Source organism: Tripterygium wilfordii, chromosome 23 (genome assembly GCF_013401445.1).
Source record: "Tripterygium wilfordii isolate XIE 37 chromosome 23, ASM1340144v1, whole genome shotgun sequence".
Lineage (NCBI taxonomy): Eukaryota > Viridiplantae > Streptophyta > Magnoliopsida > Celastrales > Celastraceae > Tripterygium > Tripterygium wilfordii.
This window is the reverse complement of record NC_052254.1, coordinates 5,802,965-5,817,336: the sequence shown is the minus strand read 5'-3', so window position 1 is coordinate 5,817,336 and position 14,372 is coordinate 5,802,965. Positions and strand designations below refer to the sequence as shown.

General features: G+C 38.4%; 1 long non-coding RNA gene across 1 annotated transcript; it reads right to left on the bottom strand.

The window, feature by feature from the left end:
• Nucleotides 1-7,647: 7,647 nt before the first annotated feature.
• Nucleotides 7,648-8,826, bottom strand: LOC119992544. Its single transcript, XR_005466406.1, has 4 exons — nt 8,801-8,826; nt 8,609-8,683; nt 8,346-8,407; nt 7,648-7,693 (listed from the first exon to the last, which is right to left on the bottom strand). It is a non-coding gene; the product is annotated as an uncharacterized LOC119992544 (long non-coding RNA).
• Between the last annotated feature and the right edge of the window lie 5,546 nt (nt 8,827-14,372).

The following is a 14,372-nucleotide window of genomic DNA, read 5'->3' as shown; positions in this document are numbered from 1 at the left end:
CTCCAAATACGATTTTCTTATCAAAATTCAAGTCTCCCAATACAAAACAAGATTCTAGGTTAAAACGATTACACCACTTAAGGAAAAGACTAGTATATCTGATGCAGGCGGGCCCCACCCCACAGAGGTCCTCCCTCTCGAGGGCGTGGGCTGTCAACCCCGAGCCCGTCGAAACCCACGCATGGGCCACGGGCCTAAGGGCCTAGCCCAACTACATCAGGCCTGCAGGCCGCACACCCCAACCCATCCGGATGCATTCCTGCAAGCCTAGGTTGTTGGAGCTGGGAGTCGAACCCCAGCTCCCTTTAACACTAAGGCGTTACGCCTTAGTATCAACCATTGAGCTGCAGCTCAATGGTTGATACTAAGGCGTAACGCCTTAGTGTTAAAGGGAGCTGGGGTTCGACTCCCAGCTCCAACAACCTAGGCTTGCAGGAATGCATCCGGATGGGTTGGGGTGTGCGGCCTGCAGGCCTGATGTAGTTGGGCTAGGCCCTTAGGCCCGTGGCCCATGCGTGGGTTTCGACGGGCTCGGGGTTGACAGCCCACGCCCTCGAGAGGGAGGACCTCTGTGGGGTGGGGCCCGCCTGCATCAATATCCTTCCTTAGACAAAAGCCAGATAAAACAAAAGAGATACAAAAATAATATTATAACAGACACAGGTACATCATCCTTGATCAATCTCCCCCAGGGGAGAAGAAGCTCGACCTTGAGCTTGCTTCAGCGTCGTCTTCATAGTAACGAGGCAGGTCAGCCACATTAAAAGTTGCAGAGACACCATAATCACTTGGAAGTTCTATCTTATAAGCATATTCACCAATACGCTTAAAGACCTTGAAGGGACCATCCGCGCGAGGCCTTTATTTGCCATGCTTACCAGGAGGAAAACTCTCTTTACCCAAATGGATCCAAACCAAATCTCCCTCCCGAAATGAAGCGCGTTTGCGATGTTGATTCGCACGAAGGTGATATTTTTCATTGTGCTTGAGAATATTCTCGCGAATTTGAGTGTACATTTGTTGAATGAGTTTAACTCTCTCTACAGTAGTTTGATCAAAATCATTTAAAGAGACAGAAGGAGCCAAATCCAAGGGAGTGGTAGGATTAAGACTATACACTATCTCAAAGTGACCAGAGCCAGTAGTTTGATTCAGGGAACGGTTAGAGACAAATTCCACATGAGACAGAATGAGACCCCATTGACGAATATTCTTCCCCACAAGACTACATAACAAGTTCCCCAAACTTCGGTTAACAACTTCAGTTTGCCCATCGGTTTAAGGGTGATGGGAAGAACTAAAAAGGAGTTTAGTATCGAGTTTTCACCAAAGGAAATGCCAAAAGTGGTTTGTAAACTCCGTGTCCCGATCTGAAACCATGGACTAGGGAATACCATGAAGTTTCACTATATTGTCAAAATAGAGATGAACAATGCGAGAAGCATCCATAATCTTGTTGCAGGCACAAAGTGTATCGTTTTTGAAAAACGGTCAACCTCCACAATGATAGAGTCCCTTTTGCGTTGAGTTTGGGGTAAACCCATAACAAAATCTAAGCTAACTGCTTCCCAAGGAGCAGCTAGTACTGGAAGTGGAATATATAGACTAGTATTTTGTTCATGAGTTTTCACAATATGACATGTCTTGCATCTTTGAATGAAGCGCAAGACATCACGGTCTAACTGAGGCCAATAGAAATGACAAGAGACCAAAGAATAAGTCTTATCATGACCAAAATGACTAGATAGGCCTCCCCCATGAGCTTTAGAGACAATGGATTCGCATACGGAACAATCAGGAATGCATAGTTTGGATCCCTTAAACAAATATCCATCCTAGCAGAGGAAAGAATCAATTGGTCCATCCAAACACTTAATAAATATACCACTGAAGTACGGGTCTTGCAAGTACAGCTCTTTGAGAACTTCAAACCCCAAAAATTTCATTCCAAGAGTGGCCAGTAGAGTGTGTCGCCTACTAAGAGCATACGCCACCTTGTTAAGTTTTCCCAATTTATGTTTAATCATGAAGGAATATGCTTGTAGTACCTCTAGCCAACTAGCAGGCCTGTGATGTAATTTGTGTTGTCGGCTTCATGATCTGAAAACAACACGAACTCCATGGAAAGTAGATAATGACTCCAAAACTCCAAAGTATGAACAATGGCATAAAATTCCTCGTCATAAGTAGAGTACTTTTGGCGATGTTCATTCAATTTATCACCAAAGAATGCGATGGGCCTCCTTTCTTGACTAAGGACAACCCCTATCCCTACACCTGAAGCATCACAATCCACCTCGAAAGGGACCTCAAAGTTCGGTAGAGCCAAAATAAGGGCCTCGATAACCTTTTGTTTAAATAATTCAAAGCTGTTTTGAGCCTCTTTGGTCCACTTGAATATGCCCCCTTCATACAATCAGTGAGAGGGGAAGTCAAAGTACTAAAATCTCGGATAAAACAATGATAAAAAGAGGCTAACCCATGTAAACTTTGAATGTCATGAATGGAATTTGCAGGAGGCCAACTGAGAATGGCTTAATCCTTACTCTTGTCCATCTTAATTCCATCACAGGAGACTACATAACCCAAAAACACTAGGCTGGAGGTACAAAAGTGACACTTTTTGAGGTTGGCAGAGAGTTTTTGAGTCTGCAGTAATTCAAACACTTGACAAAGATGAGAAAGATGTTGGTCAATGCTCTTGCTATATACGAGAATGTTGTCAAAATATACTACCACAAACAACCCCGTAAACGGCTTGAAGATATGCGTCATTAGCCGTATAAAAGTACTTGGAGCGTTAGATAACCCAAAGGGCATCACCACTAGGAGTCTTGAAGGATGTTTACCATTCATCATTTGGATGCATTCGGATTTGGTGATAGCCACTCCTAAGATCAATCTTTGAAAAGATACATGCCCCATGCAATTGGTCCAACAAATCATCAAGACGCGAAAGAGGGAAGCGATACTTGATAGTAATTTTTTGATGGCTATACTATCCACACATAAACACCAAGTGCCATCCTTTTTGGGGACTAGTAAGACGGGTACTACACACGGACTCATGCTTTCTTTCACCAAGCCTTTAGCTAACAAGTCATCCACTTGTCTCTGCAATTCAATTTGCTCCCGTGGGTTCAATCTATAGGCAACCTTATTAGGAAGACTAGATCCAAGGATGAAATCAAGGCAATGATGTATGTTACACATAGGAGGCAATCCAGGAGGAATCTCATTAGGAACAACATCAATAAATTTTTGTAACAATGGTAATATAATTTAAGAGAGGACAACATTTTCTCGGTTCTCTTCCATCATCACAAGTGTTAGTAGATGACAAGCTTCTCTAACAGCAAGTTTGGTGTCACTCAAGTAACCAAGAATTCCTTGCTGAGAACAAGGGATGAGGAACAACATCCTTCGAAGGCCCAAGGATGATCTTTACAGCATCCTTCATAAAAGAGTAAGTATTTTTATACCAATCATGGATCACACATCGATCATATTGCCAAGGATGGCCTAATAAGAGGTGACAAACATCCATAGGAATGATATCACACTAAATTTCATCGGAGTATTTTGAGCCAATAGAGAAAGGAACCCGACAACACTTATGCACCCTCACTTCATTACAATTTCGAAGCCACAACAACTTGTATGGTTGAGGATGATCTTCCATAGTAAGTTTGAGTTTTTCTACCATTGTTTATGCAACTACATTTTCACAACTTTCACTATCCACAATCACCTCACAACCCTTTCCAAGACAAGTGCATTTAGTAAGAAATATGTTATTATGAAGCCAAGTAACATCATTGTCATGAACTGCACTTAATATCCTCAATGATTAAGCCTTCCTCTACCAAGCGACCACCTTGTTATTGGGACAACTAGAAGCAATGTGACCAATACCTTGGCACTTGAAACACCTGAGTGTGGAAAAAGAGGACGTTGTCCTAGTTCGATCACCTGAAGGATCTGATTTTCACGTTGATGTTGATGAAGAACTCACAAGGAAGGTAGACTTAGAGGAGACACTACCAGGATGGGTAACTACAGAGTCACAGTTGGGGTGAACTAGAGGTTTTTTTTAGTGTTGTAACAGCTTCTCTGCTTGAACCGTCAGTTTACAAACATCTACGTAAGTCCAATACGGTTGTAACTCAATAACATTGGCAGTTCAAGTCGTAAAGTCCCAAGATAACGGGTAATTGTTTGTTCTTCCACCTCCACAGTGTCACGGCGAATCATCAAACTTTCAAATTCAGCAATAAATCTTCCATAGACAGGTCTCTTTGCGCAACATGATTAAACTTGTAAAAAGCTTTATGACGATAATGGTTAGGTAAAAACATTTGCTTAAGTAGTTTCCGCATCTTTTCCCAAGTAGAAATGTGACTCTTGCCCTCGACCGACCTCCTTTTCTTTTGATGTTCCCACCAAATTGAAGCATGTTTCTTGAGTTTAATGGCAACTACTTTCACTTGGCGAGACTTGGGCACCTCCTTGTAATCTAACATCCGCTCAACCTTGTTAAGCCAATCAATGAAATCATCATGAGTACCCTTGCGTAAAAGTCGAGAATGTCAACCCTCAAGTCAAAACTCTCTCGCTAACAATGATACTTCTGTGGGGAGAGAAGCGATTCGCTAGTAGAGTGTAACGAATTAATATCCCCTTCATCCTAATTGGACTATGTACTCTCCACATCTCCCTTAGAACCTGCCTGGTAGTGCTCCAACTTATGCTGTAATTCTTCAACCTGACGTTTGAGATCATCTACTTCAATATCGCGCAACACACGTGTGCGAGGAGGAATTGCCCTATGGCGACCACGAGCTCGTGTAGCCATCTGAGCTCGGATGCCAATTTGATATAGTAATGAAATAGAAGAACTCTGAACAGCTAACTCTCCAAACTAAAATCGATCAACTCCCAAATACAAGAATACTGATAATCCTTCAGAACGTTAACCCGCCATAAATCAACAAGATAAGTTGAAATGAAAGGAATTAAATGTTAATAAGCACAACAAAATAAACAGTCCAAAGACCTAACCCTCAAAAGACCTCCAGATTGAAAGAGATACAGAATTAAACCAACACTCTGTTCAAATTTGAGAAAGTGTAGGGGATGAAGAAGTCGTCGTCGAGGCTGCACTCCAAATACGATTTTCTTATCAAAGTTCAAGTCTCCCAATACAAAACAAGATTCTTGGTTAAAATGATTACACCACTTAAGGAAAAGACTAGTATATCCTTCCTTAGACAAAAGCCAAATAAAACAAAAGAAATACAGAAATAATATTATAACAAACATAGGTACATCATTCTTGATCAATGATACTCTATAGTTGCTAGGTTTCATTTAATAAACTCATTATCTAAATCAGACAAGCAAACCTAACCATTCCAGAAACTGCAATAGAAGAGAGAACAGAGTTTCAAACCTCACGAACGATTATTTGTAAATATTGATTATAAATATATGTTGTAGGTTTGAAGAATCAACAGAGATGGAGAAGAGAATAAGAAAGAAGAAGCATAGATGGAAGAAGAAGAAGGCATTAGACAGAGATTGAATCAGTGAAATGTATTCAAATTAGAACTCTTTGTACAATATATGTTACACCAGACAACGGTCACAATGATGGGACCTCAGAAAAGTAAAAAATATAAAGAATAATAAAAAGTATTATTTGGTTTTAAGTGAAATAGTGAGCAATAGGAAGTTTGACTAAATATCAGACATTGACATTAACTATGGTAAGTTAACTTCAGTTAACAAAGCCCAATCTCAGGCGTGAATTAGGTCACACATGAGATCAATAGCGCGAAACCCAAATTCTATAAAATTTATTGTCTTCAATCCATTATCTTCAACCTTCTATGACCCTTGATCTTAACAACGATTCCAAGGGTTTTGTCCAAGTGAATCCAAATCTGTCATATAGAAAGTCTTCCAACCCTAAAGAACCAAAATGTTTTGATTGCTTTGATCGAGGAAGTGTTTGAAACACTGATCGAATAAATCTAGGTCTTCAATTAGTTATTTTCATGGTTTCGATACACTCATGAAATGTATCAGAGCTTTATTTGGCAATCCATAGAGCAATGATAAGTTTTTTTGCTGGTCATCCACATCTCGATCCATGTCGATGTTATAATATTTTTCAAATTAAAAATAATTGGTTACATTAGAAGTTTAGTATCAATGGACACAACCCTTCTTTTTTTAATTTCCTTAACTTCTCTTTGGACAACTTTTCTTCAAACACGTCCCTTCTAAAAGGTGTTGTTTTTTCTCCTTTAAAATCAATCCAAGAGATTAGAAGAATGATCATGATCTCAAAAACAATTCTTAAAATTTGGATTCTATTCCTATAGAAATAGAATTCAAAACACTTGTTAAAGTTCTATTATTTTGTGGGATTCTTGATTGTTCTTCCTTTGTACATAAGGCCAAATGTCAAGATAATTTTGTGCTGCTTCATTATATCATGGGAGTGTATTTGCTGCTATACTGTGCACACCAATTGATGGAGACAAGTAAAAATTTAAGAATAGTGTTGATTCGTGCCTTGAAGCAAAATCTGTATAATTATTTATCTAACAGTCTTAAATTGTTATTCCTATGATTGGAACATTATGGAAATTTACTTCAGATTTTGTCAAATCAGAGAGGTTCGATGGCTATTTGTATGAGGAGATGTTTAACCTTAATATCAATAAGAATATTGTCTGAGGGGAAATCATTATTTGTATGAGAGGATGTTTAACCTCAACTTCAATAAGAATGTTGATCATTATGGTCATAGTCTTCTCCAACCTTGGTGGAAATCAAGTAAACTGCATTTTAGTCACTAGTGTTAATCTGGAACGACATTTTCATGTTATTGTGTATGGATCTCACAAATACACAAACACAAAAACTTATCAACATAAGTTATAGGAGGATTTACGGTAATAAAGAAACATATCGGATTAGTGGAGGTCGTGACATGGCTTGGAGTCTCACTACCCATACCCTTGGGTCCCTAAGACACAGAACCTGGCTCCGATACCAAAATGTAACGCCCCGACCTGGAAAGCGTTACTTTTGGTACCATCTAAATCAAACCATAATTAATTCAATCATCACACCATAGAAAATTTTGACAGTACCTCCCCATAATACGTAAGATGCCAACTTGGAGTAAACGCGCTGCAATATCTCAAATATATTCACAACCTAGGCAGGGTCACCGGCCGTCTAACAATTCATATCACAATTAAATTCTCAAGTCTAAACAGGGCCTTAGGCCACCTAACAAATCATATCATCAATCAATTCTCAATCTAAGCAGGGTCTCAGGCCACTTAACCATCTCACACAATTTCTCCACACACAACAACATATATAATCAACAACCAACGCAAGTAGCAATCATGTAAACATAAGAAATCGTCAGGACACAAAGTCCACAAACCCGATTCTGGAGTCCCGATCACATGGAGCACCCTCCCAACTGCCCATCCCACCATCGAATAGGGATATCACACAATATGTCTCAACCAAGAACATAGGTATGACAAAATAGTAATAACATAATCAAATTTTAGAACCATCTAGTCCTATCACTCTCCAGGGGTCTATCCATGTCACGCACGCTCCTCCTGATCCGTAACTCGGGTACCAAAACTAGACTCACCTGTGAGGAGGGAATACGAGAAAGAAAATGGTGAGCGAAAGGCCCAGTAGGGAATAATAAAGAGTAAGTGAATAATATAACGCTGAAATATTAAAGAAATGCACAAATACAACAATATGATAGCTAACATCATGTACACCAAACACAAGTAAATAATCACATCATACGAGACCCTAACTTGACCCACCGGCATCCCTATATATATCAGGACCTTGAACATGGTGCTTCAAGCCCATATAGAATTCTGACTCGGCCCACCGACATTCCCGTACTCATAGGAACCCAGAATGGCCCAACGACATTCCACATTTCACATCAATCACAACTAGGAGATATACGGGTTCCATATCCAACATCTACCATGTAATTACAATGCATGTCCAACATGGTTATGCAATAGGGTATACATACAATCTATATATACATACTACTACATGATGTATGTTAAAGAGTAATTCATGCTCAATGCAAGATTGAACAAGTAGGGTATGCAATATAACTCGAGTCATACAACGAAGAAATCACAAAGTGAGGTTTCTCTCCCTTAGGTGCAATTAAGGTGAGAACGAATTATAATGAACAATGAGAAAGATAAACCTTCTTATTAGGAGCACATATTCAAAGAGAATAGCAAAGGGTGGAATTTCCCTACCTCAAAGCGAATTGCAAATTCTTACCACAAACGCAACGTATACTCCACGTAAATTCACTAACCTATTCAATAACATAAACTTCATTAAATTTCCATATTCACCAATCACTCAAGTCTCACATTCCATACTATATAATTCAACCCATTTCTTAGAAATCCACATTCTACCTTATATTCAAAGGTTAAACAATCTAATCCCACCATATATTATTTCTCATGTCAACCCAACCTTAAAAAGAACAATTAAAATTAATAACACTTACCTTCAAGCTTGTTAGTGTCTTCAATTCAAGAAATCAAACTCTTCTCTAGAGTTGATTCAAAACCCACACTTGAATCTAGTTATACAATATGATTAGAGTCTAATTTGAGCTATTGAACAAAGAATCCCAAAGAATTCTTCTATTTTCTTGTAAGAAATTGAAGCATGTGTGTGGTTTTAGAGAGAAGAGTACCTTGCCGGCCGAAAGACTCGCCGAAATGTCGCCGGAAGCAGCTGGCTAGAGGTGGTGGTGGGAGAGTGCACAAAAGGGGTCAAATCCCTTTTTTTTTTAATATCCTCGGGTACGACCTTCACCCATTTATTTGTTTTTTTTCATTACTTTTTGTTTGTTCAATTACTTATTTGACCTTAACTTTAATTCAAATATTCTTTAAGTCCTTATGACATTCTAATTTCACCCCACAACTTTTATTCTTTCATAACTAAGTCTCATTCATTCATTTTATTTTTATTATTCTATATTTTATTTATTTTTATTTTTGGGATGGGGTATTACACCTTGGGACATGAGAAACAATTTCATCATCAAAATCTTCTAACAGCTGCTTGGTCGCCATGTAGTAATGTGCAAGTCTAGACTATGGACTATGACATTTGTAAATGTCTCCCAAGTGGACTACCAATTGGGAATTTCCTATCACTTCAATGGTTCACGCACCTAGATATCTTATGATCTCTAGTTCAATGATGACTACTTTGTACTCTGCCTGGTTGTTAATGCACTCTAAATCAAACTGAAAGGACGTAAGAGCTTTCTGATATTCAGGAGAAATGATAATGATATCCCAACCTAAACGAAGTTTGTTTTGGAACTATCAAACAGAAGTGTTTGAGGAGTATAAGATATAAAAAATATCCTTAACTCTGGAGACTCTGTTTCTTCAAATTATTTGCAAGAAATTCTAAAAGCACATGTCCCTTCTTCGCCTTTTTAAATATGTACTAGAAAGAAATCTCCATCAAGAAGATGGACCATTTACCAATTCTGCCTATGATGATCGATATGAATAGCAAGTATTTAATGATAAGTTTGGCATAGGAACAAAACTATCACTGACAGCATGTAGTATCTAAGCTTGGCAGATGCAAAGAAATAGTAGATCGCCTGTTCTTTTCCATTCTCATTGACTTGAGCTAGGTGAGAATCGATAGATCCTTCTATTGTTGAGATGTAAAGTTTCAAAAAACTTCATGGGTACAAGAGGAGCAAGGATAGAAGGTCGTGCTAGATACTCCTTGATCTTTTCGAAAGCTTGCTGATGTCTCTCTTACCATATGAATCCTTCTTCTTGCTGCAGTTTTAGGATTGAAGTTGATTTGCCCTAGGAATCTCTGGAGCTCTATCTTGTTGTTACGATGTTGTGCTTCAAAAATAGCTATGACTTTGTTCTTATCAATCTCGATGCCCAACTGACGAACCAAAAATCATAAGAAATTTCCAACCAAAACTCCAAAGGTGCATTTCAAGGGTTTCATCTTCAAGCCATATTTTCTCATTCTGGCAAATGCTTGCCTGATATATGCATGGTGCTCTCTCTGGGTGGAAGGATTTGACTATGACATCATCAATGTAAATTTCAATAAAAACACCAAGCATGTAACGGAAAATTGAATTCATGGCTCTTTGATGCATTTTTCAAGCCGAACAGTATTACCACCCATTCAAAAGCTCCAAGGGCACCTGAACAACATAATACAATTTTGGGTGTATCTTTTATTGCTATGAAAATCTGGTTATAACCTGAATATCCATTCATGAAAAGGAAGGACTTAATGTTTGGCTGTTGGATCCACCAGCATGTCTACAATAGGTATAGTAGGGTACTCATCTTTTGGCATGACAAGATTCAGGTTAGGGAAGTCTATGCAAACTATTATGTTCCCATTCTTCTTCACTATAGGGATGATGTTAGATAACCATTCCGCATACCTTGCAGTTCTAATGAACCTAACTATGAGAAGCCTCTTTAGCTCAATTTTACAATTAAGGCCACTACATTTGACATCCTTATAGGAGGTTGGTTGTTCAGTTTGTAGCCTTCTTTGATTGGTAATCAATATTTTACCAACTCTCTACCGAGGCCTGACATCTCCTTATACTCCCATGCAAAGAGTTACCTGATCCTCCTTAACAGAAAAATCGCACGACAGTAGAGAAAATTGAAATTGAGAATAGCAACACAATCAACATAGGAATATACGTGGAAAACTCCAAAACCTAAGAAACTGGTTTTGTCAAAAGACTAGCAAAGAAAATTTCACTATATAGAAAATTTATACAATCATGCATTCAAATTTTCTCTCACCAAAAAACCAGGGAAAATCCGATAATAAAATCTCTTATTCTTTCTCATTGCTTACTGCACACATCCCGTTGTTTTTCTACAAAAAAATACTCATGAAACACTAGTATTTCTAGAAGAACAAAGGTTTTAGAGTTTAATTCTACCTAGGAGTCCCTCCCCAAGTTGTTTTCAATTACAAATATGAATAGCAATCATGTTCCTAACTAGAGACCAACTTGAGAAACAAAAAACTCATTCACGAACTATACATGTATCCAGACAACTACTTCATTGTTTGTCATTCTATTGTGTCTACATTATGTTGTATGAACGACAGACCTATATATCCGGATGGATTCACCTCTGCCCATATTTGTTCAGTATTTAACACCCAAATTTTGATCAATCCTAACACAAAGCAATCCTAAAATTCTTCAAAGAGTTGAATCATTTCTTCTCTGATGTTTGAGGGTAAGAGCTAATTGATGAACATTGGTTTTAGAGATTCTTTAGTGCCAAGATTAATTTCAACCAAAGGATCTTGAACATAAACTTTCAGCTCATCCAACTTTGTTGGAGCTACTTCAAGTTCTTCTATCTGGATGGCATAACTTTATGCTTGGTCTTCGAAGAAGATCAATTCTACTGCATTGATAGGGGAGTTTGTTAGAGACAAACTCTCCAATCATTTTTCTATTAAATATGAGGTCATCTTTCGTAAGGTGACCTTCAAGACCTGAGTCTGCTCATTTTCTATCGATGTTCTCGACATTATTAGCTTCTTATATGATTGGGGTGATCAGCCTACAAATTTTGATCATCAAAGGGCTGAAAACGTGAGTGCATATAAACTTTATCTCTTTCAAATATGAATCCTTGCTGAAGGTAACTGATTTGGGTCTGTTGTGTTTGTCCAGGCCTGTCACTCTAAGATTATACATTCTGGCTTCTACAGAGTTTGCTGATGCAAGAAATAGATTCTTTTATGCCCTGACCACTTCTATGTCATTCTCCGTTCTAGAACATCATACACTGATGTACAGAAGATGGAACTGCCATACAGGAGTGTATCTAGTCTCTTCTCAGTAATAGATTGTATATAGAACATGAATTAATCACAAAGAACGGAGTAGTCATGGTCTTTGTTGCCAATAGTGAGTTTTAACAGCCAGAATGCCTTGAGCTGTAGATATACCTTCTACAAAGTCTAATATAATAGCTCCATGGAAACCAACTCAGAGTCTTGCCTACCAATTTTATGCATGGTAAATCAAGGCATTAAGTCTGTAGTTGATCCGTGACCCATAAAAAGCGTGTTAACCATCATTCCATACACATGGCTTGAAAGGTAGATTGGCAACAAGTTCTGAATTAGTATGAGTGTAGATTTTTTTATCATGACACATGATGTTGCCTCGTCTTCTGAATTTGTAGAAGCTTTTTTTGAATGAACACTACTGGTTGGTTTCCCCAAGACACCCATGAAGGAGACTTCTAAGATTCATTTTTGGTTGGCTTCTAACTTTATTCCTTGATTGGTTCTTTTAAAGTAGTAGCAACTACTAGTTGATTCATAAAGGATACGCTTACTACCAAAATAGCCTCAACATTTCAAATATCGCTAGGCAAAACATAGGCCATGTTACAAGAGAAATCTTTGGAATACCTCTAGTCTGTAGAAGAATTTTCATTCTTGCCTCCCGAGCCCTTTTTGGCTGCATAGTAGCCTGACGCTTCAAGAATGTTATCTTGTTTGAGTCAAAAGTGTCTATCTTCTAAATTTCCTGTTGGTATGAACTCATCTGCTAAAAATGAGTCTCTGATGTCAGTCCCTCCCAAGACCAACGATAGGAAGTCGCCAACAACAAACTGAACATCTTCTTCAATAGAATACCTAGATAGGATCTGGTCAGTCCCTCTGAATGGATGCTGGGACCATTTGGCATCATTCTTCCGCTTTAGTCGCTTCTTTTGTAAGCTCCTCTTCTGAGTCTTTGTAAGGATGGGTTTATCCTTTGGATGCGAAACCTTTATCTAAACATTAATGGGAGGAACTAAAGGTTGACTATCCTGGGTGTAGGTTGTGAAGCATAATGATGGAATGACCTATCATTGAATCTCCTAGCTTCCCTGATCCCCTTCTTACGAACATCCCGCCTAAAAAAGTTAGAGCCTTCTAAATTTACCTCCCATGTATTGAACTTTTTCCCCGAGCCTGAACCTAAGTTTGAAGCTTTTGACTTACAGAAAGAAGCATTCAGTCTCTTCCCTGAGGTTGGGATGAATCCTTCTTCTTTGTGCATAGTTTGTTTCAGGTTGACTTGTATGTGTCCACATTCTGAATAAAATCTTGGTTTTACAAAAAGTCCTGATAATTGTCGCCTCTAAAAAAACTATCAATTGAGTTGTGCATTCCTATTTCTAGAGGAAATGGATTGTCATCCACTCTCATTGCTGGTTTGAGAATAATAAAGTCTCATATTTCTATCCTTACATAAATTTATTTCTAAAAATACTACAATCATTGGTAAAATGATTCCTAGAGTTGTCGTACTTACAGTAGGTCTTCTTCTAAATTTATTCTGGAGGAGGAATTATATGCCCAAGAGGGAACTTGAACATCTTGTTCACTAGGAAGAAATCAAAGATCTTCTTTGTTTTGGATACATCATAGGTGTAGAACTTGGTTGATTTAGATGAAGATGTTGCTTCTGGCTGCTTAAGAGGTTATGATTTGATGATGTCTTGCAAATGTAGGACTTCTTGTTCATAATCTCGGCCACAGCTACTTCTTGATTGAGTTCATCTTCGACATTGTCCATCATGTTATTGGAGTCTCTGTAATAGGTTCCTTTGAATGATTTGGCCATGTCTTACTCCTCTTTAAGGACTCTTTCATAGTGGATAACACTGCCAGTTAGATGAGAGAAATCATGAAAGTCTAACTCGTCAAAATTCTTTCTGAATTGGATGAGCATACCCTTTAACGCCAGTGCCACTACTTCTCCTTCTGATATTTTAGTATTGCACCGAAGTCTGGTTTCTTTAAATCTATTAAGGAAATGCTCAATTGACTCTCTCAAAAATTGAGTAATCCTTGACAAGTCTGCTATTGTGACTTCTGGTTATTCTTTGCAGAATTGTTTGTGGAAAAACTTCCTATATCTCTGTCTAAGTATCAATGGAATTAGCAAGTAACTTCATGTATCAGGAGAAAGCTATATTGGCGAATGAGTTTCCAAATAGCTTGAGCTTATAGTCATCTTATGAGCCTACTTCTCCACACTGGATGGTGAAATGGGCTACGTGCTCCACAATTGACTAAGTATCCTTTCTTGAGAAAAGAGAAAAGTCTGGAGGCTTAAACCCTCTGAGGAGTGGAATGCGGTCTACTCACTCTATGAAAGGCCTGCGATATATGGGTCTCCCCAAGTGCCTAAGACCTAACATGTCTTGAAC